This window comes from Protopterus annectens, chromosome 15.part0, assembly GCF_019279795.1.
Source record: "Protopterus annectens isolate FY-2018-M chromosome 15.part0, PAN1.0, whole genome shotgun sequence".
Lineage (NCBI taxonomy): Eukaryota > Metazoa > Chordata > Ceratodontiformes > Protopteridae > Protopterus > Protopterus annectens.
In genome coordinates this window covers 117,779,012-117,791,126 of record NC_056749.1, presented here as the reverse complement: position 1 = coordinate 117,791,126, position 12,115 = coordinate 117,779,012, and the positions used below count along the sequence as shown (strand labels likewise).

General features: G+C 38.6%; 1 protein-coding gene across 1 annotated transcript in view; it reads left to right on the top strand.

Moving 5' to 3' along the window:
• Positions 1–12,115, top strand: part of SHROOM4 (shroom family member 4) — a 1,399,869-nt gene that overhangs the window by 23,036 nt on the left and 1,364,718 nt on the right. The window lies entirely within an intron of this gene.

Sequence of the window (12,115 nt, the reverse complement as noted above, 5' to 3'; positions counted from 1 at the left end):
CAACAGCTCTTTTTTTTTTAATTTGATCTTTAACATTCAGTTTTGAAGTTGTTGCAGTAACGCCTATATGGCTATAGTTCATTTAACTCAACGTTTCACAAGAGCTGGTGACATTACTGAAAGACGTGTGCTATTTTTCTTACTGTAAATAAACCTGCATATGAATTTATAGGCTTTACTTGTAAGGTGATTAGAGTGAATTTTTAGCATTTTAGTGGTGACTGTGGTTTTTAATATAAACACATTAACTGTAGAGAGGACTAATAAAAGCTCCTTTAAAAAGTCAGAGCAACAGTATGCAGTGCAGCCTAGCAAGTCAAGTTTGTGAATTTATAAATACAACCACTTTAAACTGCTTTACTGTTCTGTTCATTACTCTAAAAGATCTTGTACACTTCCATTTCAGTTTTGCAGCAGACATAGATTGCTATACCCAGGGGGTCTTTATTTGGATTAAAACCAAGAGTAGAGTAGTGGTTTAGGAAATTATTTATTATTTGTTTACTTGGCTACGAGTTCTGATCTCCACAGTTGGCTAATGCTGCACAAATGTTTGTCGCTACTGTCAAGTTCTCACAGAGGGTGTTTGTCTGATGGTACTGACAGCCGAAACCACTTATGCACAGCAGGCTCTGTGCACAGATGGTCACAGTTCAGGCCCTTGCCTGGCATTTCTATTTACACTTTTAATCCTTGTCTTGTATTGGATCACCCATTGTGAGTAGAGAGATGATTATGACATCATGCTTACTCAGCACATTGTTAGGGCCTCTGGAAAGCATCCTTTAGTGTAAGAACTGCAACCGTGTCCAAGATATGAGGACACAGATAGAGAATTCTGATATCTTTCACATTAGCAACACTTGGATACAGCTAAGTTGTTGCGATGTACAGAACTGTTTAAGAACTGATAGGAAAACAGACTCCTTGTCATTTCTGGAAGGAAAAGGGACTGAACATTTTTTTGATGTCCCTGAGAACCTTTGAAGGAATTAGTGAAGATGTAGCTTGGGTTCTAGCACCCACAGGGACGCTTTTCTAGCCTTGGTGGGGGAAGTGTGACCACTCAATTTGGCCAATAGCAGGAACCACAATTTGGCTTGTAGCGTATCAAAATGGATAAGTCTGTGAACTACAGGCTAGCACTGCCTTGTACTTTTGTTAGTGGCAAGGCCCTTTTTCAATGAACATTCAAGCAAAAAAAACGCCCCTGCCTAGCATGCATTACATAAATGGTTAAAGCATTAGAAAGCTAATTTTAACTGTAGGGTAACATAAAAAAATAAAGTAACCATAAGCATTAAGTGGAAGGAACATTATTTCAGTAGCAGAATATTCTTGTCTCATTCCAACTTACGCACTTTGCTGCATGTGTTAAAAATAATCAAAAGCAATGAAAAAATATAGAAGCACTAAATTATATTCCAAGAGAAGTGAGTGTATGTGCAGCTGCTTCAGAATTTTTTAAGCAAAACAGCAGAAATATCTCAACTGTCTACTTTATGCTATGTAACAGATTTGAAGTAGGTATGTTAAAAATAAGTGCAGTGTAACTGGAAGACCCCTCTCTTTAGAAATACTTTTCTACAAACCTTGAATGCTACCTTAAACTTCAGTTACAGAAACACATGTATTTAAGTAAAATTATTGGGTTCGATTCCCACATCATCCAGTTATGCACACTGACTCCATGTAAGGTACTTAATGGGACCTCCTGTCAACCATGAGTACAGGTATTTATGTCTGAGTTATCTTACCAGATTAGTTAAGACTGAAGAGAGCGAAACAGTGAGGAAAAACACTGCAGCTGAGCAGAATCCTGCTGGTATTGCTGCCTTTGGCATTGTGATGGTATCCGTGCAAGTCTTAGTTGTAGGGGTGGTACCCATAAGGTCTTGCTCTATGAGGCCATGCAAATCTTGGTTGTAAAGGTGATATCCATAAGGCCTTTGTCTGTGAGGCCATGTAGGTCTTGGTTCTAGAGGTGATATTCTTAAGGGGGTTCCTATCACGTCATCGAACTTTTACAAGTTCGAACCACATATAGTCGAGAACATATGCTCGAATTTGTAAAAGTTCAAGCGTGTGAATGGAAATCTCCATAGGCAGAAGTTTCCATTCACTTCAATGTGGTGCGATATCGGAGTAGGTATATTTAAGTAGCGGGGTGTGGGTGTGGGGGTGCAGGGGAGCTTGTCCCCTGCTTACAACAGTTTATTTTGTTGTCCATTGTGTTTTTTTTTTTTTTTTAGGTAGTCGAAGTTATGTAACTTCGAACATAATGGTTCGGCCATTAGGTGTTCGAAGTTAAGTAACTTCGACTATGTGGTGTAGACCCTTCTTAAGGCCTTGGTCTGTGAGGCCTTTCAGGTTTTTGGTTGTAGAGGTGGTATCCATAAGGCCTTGGTCTACGAGGACATGCAAGTCTTAGTTGTAGAGGTGGTACCCATAAAGCCTTGCTGTGTGAGGTCATGCATGTCTTGGTTGTAGAGGTGGTACCCATAAGGCTTTGTTGTGTGAGGCCATGCATGTTTTGATTGTAGAGGTGTAATCCATAAGGCCTTGTCTGTGGGGCTATGCATGTCTTGGTTGTAGAGGTGGAATCTATAAGGCCTTGGTCTTGTGAGGTCATGCATTGGTCACTGAGGGAAATGAGATGGTAGCTGTGTGCCTTGTTTGGTAAGGATGGATGAGATGGTGGCCATGCATGTCTCAGTTGTTGAGGTGAGCTTCTGGCCACACAAACTTATCGTTAGTGCTGTACGTCTGCTGGAAGATGTACCTTTACAAACGTCATGGTATGGAGCAGTTATAGTCGAGGAGACTGAGTGTGATTAAAGGGAAAGATGAGAACATAAATTACAACTTGAATATGTTAAACTACATTAACTGTGTAGTGCAAGGGGAGAAGGATGTGTTCACTTCTGTGTCTTGCTAATAGAGTCATTTTCCATAGAGTAAATCTGAGTAATTACAGATATTTGAGGTAAAAAGTAAAATGATGCAACAGACCTGAGCTTACACCTTTTGTTGACTGATTTTGGATGTACAGACACTAGTTTTTTTTCTTTTCTTTATTGGTTTATTCTGGTACTGTGCATTGAGATTTTATTAGCATGGTAAGTTGTGAAGGGGACATTTCCCCAGAAGCCTATCACACCAGTACTTGGGTGCATGGTAGGTTGTGAAGGGGACATTTCCTCAGAAGCCTATCACACCAGTACTTGGGTGCATGGTAGGTTGTGAAGGGGACATTTCCTCAGAAGCTTATCACACCAGTACTTGGGTGCATGGTAGGTTGTGAAGGGGGCATTTCCCCAGAAGCGTATCACACCAGTACTTGGGTTTGTAATCATGCAAGTCCGCCCTTCCTGGTGCATCAGTCAGACTCTGTAGATTCAGTATGTTTAGGTATATTGCAGACATCATACAGTTAGTGCTGTGGCTCATCAAGTAACACAGTTAGCTTTGGTGCTGGAAGATTAGAAGGCTGCGGGTTCTATCTCCACATGAAGTACTTGCATTAAATTCCAATACTGACACTGCAATGCTCAGACAGATACATTTTTTATCTGAAGAAGTGGTCTCTAGACTTGATGTAGTTGAACTGAAGGGGACTTAAGTTGTTCTCTAACAAGCAGTTTTTGTCATATTCATATAAGCCCAACTGTAGAAGACAGCAGGACAGTAAAGGAGAAATCCACAGGCAAAATACCAGCATACAGGAATGCAGATAGTGATCGAACCTGCTGTTCAGTTATCAATATTGCTAAAGTCTTATCCATGCAGTAAAAGATAAGCCTTTAGCACTCTTTAGAATTTGTTACTATTTAAGCTGGAATAAAACTGGTTAAATGGTGAAATGCATTTTGAGATATTTGCTGAAACTGTGTCAGTAATGGAACTGTTCATTGTATACACTGAGTAACATCATCACATTGACGTGTGCAAGAACTTTGAAATCAGCAAGTGCCCTACATCGTATGGGTAAATGTTATGTTTTGTGGCAGAGCACTGCTGCTGGACTCCTCATTACATTCTGTTGTACATCTCCTGACTACAGTGCAGCTACTTCACTGGTATTTGACATGTTACGTAGGATCTTTAACTCTTAGTCTCTTGGTAAACACTTTCTGAATGTGTTCACACTTCATTTTAAACACAGAACTGAGATTGCATTTTCACTAACTGGCAACATTGAACTGGAATCTATACATCTGTACAGCATGCACAATCCCTCTTGAAGTCACATCTGCACTTGCTAGTTCATTACAAGATTGAATTAACTAATATTATAGGAGGTAACCCCCAAGGAGGATCCTTGGTGGAACTATAAATCCATTCAACCATTTAATGGCTACAGGTCTTGAGCCTTTGAGTAAGTAAGCTGGGCAAATTAGGCATTTCTATGCAAAGGACTGCTTCCAAGTATATTCCCAAACCTAAGGGGGGTGCATACAAAGCTGGACATTATATTTTCTCTGTGTGTTTCCATACTCCAAGGCACAGTGATTGCGGAGTTAAGTAGCAGGCATACCTCTCCTACAGATTTTTGCAGAATGTACAGATTTTTGCCTTATACAGTTTGTGGTTTTCTGGCAAATCACTGAGGATAAAAGATACTAAATAACAATGTACGTTTGAATTGTAGACTTCATATCCTTCAGAAAATGTATGCTAACACAAATCCTGTTATTCTAACAACTTTGTAAGAGTCTGATGAAGTCTTATTTAAGACAAAATCACTTACTGGGTGAATTATTTGCTTGAATTAAACTTTGAAACAGTCGTTTTAGATTTGTAACTTTCTAAGTTTATAGGTTTGTAGGTTCATAGATAAGTACTAGGCTAACTGCCCTTGTGGGACATTTTAAGACTAGCTAATCACCCCATGTGAGAATCAAACCCTGCACTTTGTGTTTGTAAGGCAAACACCTTAACCGTTATGCAAATCTCCCACCCAGAGCAATATTTAAAATCTGTCTCTTGGCCTTTGTCACCGTAGGGATGTGGTTGTCAGGGGGTGCAGGGGTCATGAAGAGCAAGTTTTTGAATTTGCCGTTGTTTGTTTAAATGGGTCTATATTACCACATCGAAAAAGCCGTTAATCGAATATGTTTATAACCGAAAATGTGGTTAAAAGAACTTGCTTTTGTGGGGGTCTGCACCCCCAACCCTATCCCCACTAATTATACATACCAACTCCGAGATTGCACTACAGTGAAGAAAGGGGAATTTTCTGATCTTCACTGTACAGCGATCTGTCAATACACAGTTCTTTTGTCAGCATTGTCGGTTATAAAGTCATTTGAATAACGGCTTTTTCAATGTGGTAATATAATCCGTTTAAATCACTGTTTGTTTTGGGACTTGTCCCATCAGGCCTCATGCATTACTAATAAAAAAACATTAAAGTAATGGCTGCTAGAAGCAGACATGAGTAGAAAGTGACTCTTGTAATTAAAAGTACTTTTTATAATGTTTTTGCTTGAGAGGCACCTCACGGGCCTTGCTTAAGTTGTGTTAGGTAAAACAACCAGTAAGGCAGTAAGGAGAAGAAGGGAGAGCAGCTGTGTACCACATTTAAGGGCAGACAGCAGCAGAATCAGTAGAAGGCACAGGGTAGAACCAGTCCAGGGAGAAAGTGCAGGATCATACAAGGCTGTGTTGATTTCATTTGACTCTGTTTTCTTGTTTTTAATTTAAGTAGCTTAACTACTTGTCAAGAATGTGTTAGTTTAGTAATCTTCAAGGGGTTTTATAAATGGTACTTGAAATCATTATCCTAGATTAAAACAAAAATAAACAAGTTTTTTAAGGATTTGAAAACTGTTTGGTTACAGGTCCTGTAATGTTTCATCAAACATTTTTATACAAAAGTTACTGAAGTTGTGTTTTTCCCCTTGCTTCGAAATTCTAACAGTTGTATCCTGTCCTATAATTATGCTTCTGTGGTTTATAGAGAAAGTATTTTATGTTTTTATAAAAATGACATCTTTCATTAAATGTTGTTTTCAAAAAATTGCTGCCTTAGTTGTGGACTGTATCCTGGTGTCCTGCAGATAAGTTCATTGCACATTTGCAGACATTTCAGATGTTGAAATGTTGTTCAGTTGACTTTCAACTGGTGTACATTTAACTATATATAAAGACTGATTTTTAGGTCTGTTTCTACATTAACTACTGAATCAATTACATATTAAGAATCTGGTAATTTTCACTGTTTTATTTATAACTTTCTGTTTTAACCCCACCTCTGGTGTTTTGTGCAAGAGTTGACTGCACAATATCAGAAGCTTTGTAGGTTCTGTAAATTTGTTTCTTGTCTTACAGGTCATATACAACATTTGGAAACATACTATAAGGCACATCATTTAAGCTTACTGTCCTGTCTGAAGAGTTGTTGTTGTTGTGTCTTTTGGCTTATCCCAGTTAGGGGTCGCCACAGCGGAACTCTGGTCCGCTAATGTTTGGTAGTGGATTTTTAAATGCCGAGTTACCAGCCCTGACGCACAACCTTCAACGAAAGCACGCCCATTCATGCATGCCTCCACACAGAAGACGCTCTAGCTGAGAATCAAACGCGACAACGTCTTGCTGTGAGGCGATAACGCTACCGCAGCACCACTACCGCGGGTATTAGGTGTAATATTTTTTTTTATTTGGAAAGACAGTTTAATGTAACAACCTTCTTGTGTATGCGCTTGTAGAACAAAGCCATACGCATATTTGTTTTTCTTTTTACGTTTTCTAAAATCAGTGTAATTATTTTATTTCTAAACTTTTGATAAAGAGACTTTAGGCAGATAAAATATATTTTTGTTGTGTGTACTGGGTATCTGAACAATAATTGCATATAATTTGATTATTTTCTAATTATGAATTTGCCTCTGAAGAGATGCTGATGCAGGCAGTCTTTTGTTACCTAGAGACTTGTCAATTGACTGCTTAGCACTGAGGAAGGTACAGTTGCAGAAAGGAATAACTAGTGTTTAGAGATATATATTCTCAGGTATTTATCTGAATTTGTTAACCTGGGTAGAAAACATCCCAGGATTCCATACTTGGATTTTTTTCCTCTTGTTGAATATTTAATGAGACACACAGAAAACCTTTTGCAAATTATAAGACAGTGCAAATATAAACAAGAACAATTAAAATACTTTAAAATATTTAAGCAAAATACATAAGCATTTGTGGAAACAGTAACACAGGGTGCACAAATCTGTTAATCAAACAAATTAAAAAGAAATACAGAAGTACAACAGCTGAAGGTATATATCCTGCATGTTAAATGTATGCATGCATATGGAAGTAAGAATAAACTGTACAGTAATATAAATGAGAATGATGGTTGTAAGAGTGGGTCAGCATGGAAGTAACAAGATCGAATAGGTAACACAGTAAGAGAGACATGGCTTGGTGCTGCGCTTAGCATGTGGAACTGTGGTGTAGCTGAAGGAGTTTGGGGTTCACAGGGGCTATGGGATATAACAGTCTGTAGGAGAATGGTGGAGCTTCAGGTGAGACAATGGGAGCTAGAGATGGCAGTAGGCTGGTTAGTAATGTGGGAAAGTACACCGTGGGAGTGGCTGGAAAGGTAAAGAAAGCAAAGGGGCAAAAGGAGAGGAAATGGGCGCAGCCTAACAGAGGAGTAAAACAAAATGATGTGGCATACAGTGTGGTACAGCATGGAGAGAGTCTTAAAGGGGAGACAGAAACACAGGGACTAGACTTAGTTGAGAATTGTAGCAGAGAGGCAAGAAGGCAGAAAGAAAGGAGTGAGAAAAAGAAAGTAGCGGTCTCTGCCAAGTTTTCAGTTCGCTTCGTTCACCCTCACTAACACTCAGGCTAAATCCGCTCACCTACCCTAGCCCCGATTTCTACTCACCCCCTCTTACTCTATATTTATACTTCCATAGCATCGCCCACATATTCCTCAAACCAGTACCACTGCTTCCCTCCAGAAGGAAAACATTACAGCAGCCTTTAGCTCAAATCCAAATGTACACCTATCTCATTAAAACATTATGTGGCTCCTGTTGACCACACTTGCAATATCCCTCCCCATAGCACCATTTTTATCTCCTACCAGCAGTTCCTTAGTAGTAATCTAAACTCTTAAGTCTCCCACCAAACCCAACTACCAGGCACCTCACTCAGAATTGTGTTACATCTCACCTGCCATGTTCAGTCATTCCACTGTAAATCTAGCCCCATTTACAATCGATAATTACCGCTCCAGGGGTCACCTCAGTTCACAACACAACCTATTTATTTCCAAATACTTGGTGACTCTTGTTAAACTAGCATGTCAATTGATACTCAGTGTGGATATCCATCCAAACCCAGGCCCCACACTAACTCCCTCATCTCCATTAATCCCAAACACACATTAGCTGAACTCCATAAGAAGACATACAGACCTACTAGTTCTTAGCATTAACATTAGAAGTTTGTTGAACAAAGTAGATGAACTCCACACTGCTCTTTCACTATACACCCCTGACTTAGTACTCCTTACAGAAATGTGGCTCAAGCCATACAACAAAGATAACAAAATACTACCACCTGGGTACAATATAATTAGGACAAACAGAATATCTAAGAGAGGGGGTGGTGTTGCCCTTCTCTTCAAAAACAGCCTCACAGATGCGCTTATCTAACCTGGATGTCCCTAAATTTAACAGTGTGAGACTCTTTTTACCAAGGTAAAAATTAACCAAGTGAAACATGTGAACCTACTAGGTATATACCTTCAGTGTGTTAGTATTGTCCCCAGGAGGTATATATATATATATATATATATATATATATATATATATATATATATATATATATATATATATGGTTCCCTATCAGAAGCCTGAAACACTATAAGCTTGAAAATCAAAATCCTGAAAACAAAAGCCTGAAAACTCAAAATCCTGAAAACCCAAAATCCTGAAACTCAAAATCCTGAAAACACAAATAATGCTAATATCTCAATATAAAGACAGTAATATCTATCAACTGACCCTGACCCTAACCCTAAGGTCTGTCAATATCGCACACTCACCTGACCCGCGCCCTAACCCTAACTCACTTAAACCGCCCCTAACTCTCAGTTTTTGTCACTATTGCATACATGCCTAACCTGCGCCCTAACCCTAACTCACTTAAACCGCCCCTAACCCTAACATAAAACCAACCGCACACTTACCTGAACCCAACGCATGACCTAACACCACAGGGCTAACAATAGCAAAGCCACAATGACGTCAGCATGTCCATTTTGTGTTTTCAGGATTTTGAGTTTCAGGATTTTGGGTTTTCGGGATTTTGAGTTTTCAGGCTTTTGGTTTCAGGATTTTGATTTTCAAGCTTATAGTGTTTCAGGCTTCTGATAGGGAACCATATATATATATATATATATATATATATATATATATACATATATATAAATATATATGTATATTAAATATATGTGTGTGTGTGTGTGCACGCGCGCTCGTGTAGATATATATATATATATATATATATATATATATATATACACACATATATATATATATATATATATATATATATATATATATATATATATATATATATATATATATATATGTATACATGTGTGTGTGTGTGTGTGTGTATATATATATATATATATATATATATATATATATGTGTGTGTGTGTGTGTGTGTGTATATACATATATGTATATATATATATATATATATATATATATATATATATATATATGTATGTAGATAGAGAGATAGGGAGGGAGGGAGAGAGAGAGAGAGAGAGAGAGAGCATGAGCGCAAGCAAAAAGACAAATAAGGAATAATAAAAAAGCCCACTGCTCTGACATCCAAACTAAAAGCAACTCAAACTCACAGAAATTCTGGGCAACTATTAACAAAATGCTACAACTAGGTAAAACTAGCACCCCACCCATAAACATAAACAGTACCACCATCGACATAGCAACCCAATTCAATGACTACCTTTCCAACTCATCTCTTAAATTGATTACTCCCTCGTCCACACTAGTCTCCCTGACCTACATAATCCCCAAACAACCAGAGCTTCTTTTCTCTCAAACCAGTCCCAACTAGTCTCATCTATAAACACCTGTCCAAACTAAAACCTAGTACCCTCGCAGCAGACAAAGACAAACTCCAGGCTGAATACCTCTGATTGCAGCCAAAGCCATTGCATATCCTGTTTCCATTTTAATTAACAGATCCATTGCTGAGCAATCAGTACCTTCCCTCTGAAAAACCTCTCCCATAATTCCATTACATAAAGGTGGTTCCTCAGCTGAATTATCCAGCTACCAACCAATAGCCATACTGTCCCCATTGTGAGAAATATTGAAAAAATGTATTCACTCCCAGATACTAAACTACTTATTATCCAACAGCCTTCATGCCAAAACACAACATGGGTTCCGCCCATACCATAGCACTACTACTGCCCTCATCAGTTTTACCAGCTCTGTCAGTCAGCAACAGAACCTAGGCAATCTAGTCTCAACTGTCTTTCTAGACCTATCTAAAGCATTTGATAGGTCTCTCACAACAAACTTCTAACTGTCCTATCTGAACTCAACCTCGATAGTGCTACCCTTCACTGGTTTAAAGACGATCTTTCCAACTGCCTGCAGGCCATTAAATTTCTCTATCTCCCATCCTCCCAGTTACCCTAGGAGTACCACAGGGATCTCTACTTGGACCCCTGCTTTTCACCATTTTCACAAGCAAGCTACACACAGCCACACATCAAGCAAACTTAGTTTAATATGCCGATGACATCACCTTAATCTGCTCAGCTCCCTGTCTCCAAATCCTTCAAGAAACAACCTAGGAATCCTTCACTGCCATAGAAACCTGGCTGTCTAACTCCCAGCTTATTCTAAGTCCTAAAAAAACAACTCCTGCTGTTATATCCCTTAAGGTTACTGACCCCACCCCCACTTTTAAAATATCCTCAAAGGACAACACCCTCATCACCCCAGTGTCACAAACCAAACTGCTAGAAACGATCATCGACCAAAATCTGAAATTCGATAAAAATGTAGCCCAGACCATAACTAAAGTTCATAAAAAACTCAACACCTTTTATCAGTGCAAAAACTACCTGACCACTGATAATAAAGCCATCATAGCTAGAACTCACCTACTCTTCACACTATTCTATCCATCCCCTGTTCTAACCCAAAGGTGACTAAACAGATTAATTACTTGCTAAAACAAAACAGCAAAATTCGCTACCAGCTCCTCCTACCGCTCCCATCACTGTCAAGCCCTTAAACAATTAGGCTGGATAGAATTGCCTAACGTATTAAACTTTACCCAACTTACCGTGGCGCACCAAATAGTCTACCACCCCAATAAAGTACCATCTCTAACAGGCTTACTCAGTCTCTACAACAACATCCGCCAACTAAGGTCCACAAACAAAATGCTAGTAGAAATATCTAAAATCAAGTATGTGTCTGGTGACTTGCTTTACAAGCACAGTTGCCAAAATCTGTAACTCCCTCCCCAATAAAATCAGAATGCAACATAACAAATTGAACTTCAAAAGTCAGCTTAAGTCTTGTCTATCCATTTCCTGGATTTGTAACTGCCAAGACCCAGACTAACCTAATAAATACCTATATTTTCTCATTATTAGCTGCAAGTGATGCTTTACATGATAAAGTTCTACTGTAGCTACATGCATGATACTTCAGAGTATCACTTTCTCACACTAACCACCGGTATACTACTCTCTATGTATTGTTAAATGTATTTTCAAAAGGACTATGTTGTATATTTTTTGTATAGAATTTTTGAAAATTGCTTGTACTGTGATTATGTTGCATGTCTTGAATGTTCATAAAAATTATTATGTCGTGGTGTACTATGTGGAGCTTTTCTGCCTGGGCCTCCACTGAAAACAGGCAATCTCTGCCCACACTGACTTTCCTGGTAAACAAATATAAAATAAATAAATAAAATATAATGCATACCATTAAATCTACATACCAGAAACTAGGCTCCCTTTGTAGGATCAATGGATTATTTACAGATACTACAAGAAAAACGCTAGCCGCCACCTTATTATTGCCAACTCTGTTA